Raw genomic sequence first — 3711 nt, 5'->3', positions numbered from 1 at the left:
GTACCTAACACCTATGAGAATCGGGCCCAGATATGGCTGCAGAAGCTTATCTGTAGGTAATTATTTTTTTAAAGATTAATATCCATTTTTATCACATTAGTATCTATATCACTGGGATCACAGCTAAGGCAGCTAGGCATTCTGAGGATTATTTAACTGTAGCACCAGGACCTCCTCTAAAACTGTCCATAGTACCTGTCTGCTGAAGAAGGATAAAGGAAAAGAAACTTTAGAACTCTATAGTTACATCAGATACAGTGTTGGATGGTTTTACTATGAGAGCTAAAAGACTGTTTCCCTGAAAAAAAAAAAAAGGAAAAAAAAGAATTCAAAAGCATTTGAGGCTTTCAGTGAGCTGTGAAAATACAGAGAAGTATCTAACTGTAAAAGCTGACACTCTAAAGTGTGCCAGGGCATGCTGTAGCCAAGTGACTGTGGCAATACGGTCAGATGATTTTATGCTGTCTTTTTTGGTTACTGCTTGCTAGGTTGATCAATTTACGAACTCAAAGTCTTAAAGGGCAGCAGTCTTACACATAATCAGTGTTAGTGTGACTGGAGGCACCAGACTGTTGGTCCTGCACATGCAGGGGCTGTGGGGCTTCCTTCCCTGCACGGGACTCGGCTGGGGCAGCAGACACTGGCGGCCCCCCTGACCTGCTCCAGAGGCAGGGTGATGCATGTCCACCACCCTGCTCAGCTTCCTCTGCAGACCACATCTATTGTAGGTGAGAGAAGTGATTGCAATCTTTCATTTGGTTGTGGGTCAAGTCCTGCAGCTTTTAATTATGTTGAACTCATACTGGGATCAGTGGAACTTTTGTCTCAGCAAAAGAAAATGTTATTTATCACATTATTACCATTAGCTGCAGTTCTGCGCGCACAACCAGAAGGGGTTACTTCTTCAAGTTTGGTGAATCTTGAGGGCCTGTTGTTAATGCTAATTTGAAAATGGCACTGGCACATTGTGGTCAGGAAATCTGGTATCATGGGGTTAACTTTCAGCCCTTATACCGAACGCAAATCAGTGAGGAAATTCATTGCTAGGTGCAGTCTCTAATTATTTAAAAGATAATTTGCATGCTACACAGAAATAAATTAGCTCCCAGGTGACAGCTGTTCCACTGTGTCCATTCCTGGAACTAGAGGCCATGCTGGGAAATCTAAATGCAGAGCAAAAGATTAAAACATTCTACTTTCTTGCCCTATAGGAAGGCCCTCCCCAAAACAGAGGCATAAAGAAGGGAGGAGGGGAATGAATGTTTCAAACCTGCAAGCTTAGAAGCTTAACTAACAAACCACAGCATTTTCACAGTCTGCCTTTTCTTTTCACTGAGAGCATTTCGCATCTTTCTAGAAGATCCTGAAAGTGAATGCAAGTGTAATGTGTACTAGTTTAAAAGGATTTTTTTATAGCCAAAGAGAGAAATTCAGTCCTAACATCAGGTTTGCATTCACACGTTCATGTGAGATCATTATAGACCACATGAACACCACCCAAAACAGTTATTCTTCTTTTTATCTCATACATAGAAATCAACAAATGCATTTTCATATTCCTTGCCAAAAGAAGATCAGACACTACTTTTTATCTACCTAAAAGCCTCAAAACAATCTTCATGTCACAAGAGATGCTAAAACATTTTTCAATTTAATGGTTTTCTAATAGATAGCCTTCTCAAGACTAGGTTTTAACACTGTGTATTGTACATACATAGATGTACACTGTATAAAACATCATTGTATTATGTGGATGTATATGTTTTTCAGATATGATATGATATGATATGATATATTAATGGGCTACATTATATTGCTAGCCTTTTGACATTGCTCTGCCTCCTCCTGAAAGAAGCAAATCTCCTGTGTCAGTTTGCTTTGTGCTGGGACTGTTATGCGGAGATTACAGGCAGTTTGCTTCCTCCTCTCACTGTCTCTTCCTTCTCTCACTCCTTTCACTCTGCCCTGGCTGACTGCTAAGAGTTGCTCTTCTGCCTCCCTGTTAAACCAGCTAGAGAATCTATTCTCCTTGTAGTGCAGACCTTTGTAAAAGAAATAGCACAACTGATATGAATGGAAATGTATGTGTGCGTGTGTGTGTGTGTGTGAAAACACCGGAAGAAACAAGCAAGCAAGGATTAAAGAACAGCATATGTTAATCGCTGCAGAGCAACATATGTGATTTCATTCAAATGACCAAATAGCAAGAAGAGAAGGAACAAACCTATCTAAAGAGGATGAAAAACAGGCCTGGAGGCAATAAAATAACCAGATAAGAAAAACCTGGCAACTGTAATTCAGGAATTTTGCCATGGGCTAATGAGAGGTGAGATAAAATAATGAGGCAAAAGATCCCAAACAACATCCACATGTAAAGGCTGTAAAAGACAAGTCCAAAATTAGTTCATCGTCACTAATTAAGAAGAGCTCAGGAGATGTGATGAGGAGCCGGTAAGTGGTGTCCCTCTGTGTGGCACACCAGTGATCCTGGCCAGACCACCCGGAATTGCAGGTTGTGGTGCCTGCGAGTGTGTGGATGCGAGAGGACCCTGACCTCGCACCCCTTCAGATCCTGGTAAGCAAAGCGCAGTTAAGACACGAGCAGTCTTGCAGGAGCTGATGACTTCCCAGTGAGTGTATGTGCTGCCACCAGATAAAGCTACACTTCTCACTCCTACGATGCTGACCAGCCTGACTCATCCCATTAACAGATCATCACTGGGATCTTCATCTCCCCTGAGATTTTAAAATCTCTGTGGATGTTTAGAACTCGATCTTACTTGTAATCCCCCGATCAGCCTGTGCACTGTGTGGGGATCCTATCACAACCCTGAGAACAAGGCAGAATAATGCATTCTTAATTTCTTTCATGAAGAAATTAGCTTTCTGAACAGACAGCTTTTGTCTCATCTCTTCAAAATCTGTGTGTGTAGCTCTCAAGAGTGCAGGTAAGTGCAGCTGCACTGAGGTCCTTGGGCTGGGTTACCTGCCCAACACACAGCGACAGAGTGAAAGAAACAAATGCTGGCTTTGTCAAGGTCAGGAAAATGCTGCTACCTGTGTTGCAGGCAGAAATCCAAAGGCAAGATGATTTATTGTTCCAGGTGTTGATACTGGTGTGAAACTTGCTAGTACATATAACAACTGACACTGCAACCACATCTGGGCAAAAAAACAAAGGTGAAGGTGTCTGGCAACATTTGTGGTTCACAGAAAAGATTAGGTTACAGTTGTGTTTGCATATTGTAACACCATCAAAAAGACTGATGATACCTTGCCACAACCTGGATATTGAGTTTCTTACAGTGCTCAAAATGTATTAGCTGATCAGCATCAGCTGTGACATGGAAAGAAAATTATCTGCCATCTTAGTCTGTATCTCATACAATTATGTCATCCTCCTTCAGTTTCTACTTAACACCTATTGACAATATACTGTTTATGTGAACCTTACATTTGCTGTGTGCCATTCCTCTCCTGTAAAACAGACCCAACATTTTCTATAAATCAAAATCAATCCCCATTGCAGCAATAATTCACAAGTTTCACACTCCTCTCAGCAGAGGCATAGAAAGGTCTCCTGAAGTGAAATTTGTAAAGAAGCATTTTTGTCCAAGAAACTTTTAAACCTCACAGTTGAAGTTTGGGTTCATCCTGTCTTTTAGTACAAGACAAGAAGAAAAAAATGAGGAGCTAGACTCTATAATATTT

Source organism: Mesitornis unicolor, unplaced genomic scaffold, assembly GCF_000695765.1.
Source record: "Mesitornis unicolor isolate BGI_N332 unplaced genomic scaffold, ASM69576v1 scaffold52891, whole genome shotgun sequence".
NCBI lineage: Eukaryota > Metazoa > Chordata > Aves > Mesitornithiformes > Mesitornithidae > Mesitornis > Mesitornis unicolor.
This window is presented reverse-complemented; position numbering follows the sequence as displayed.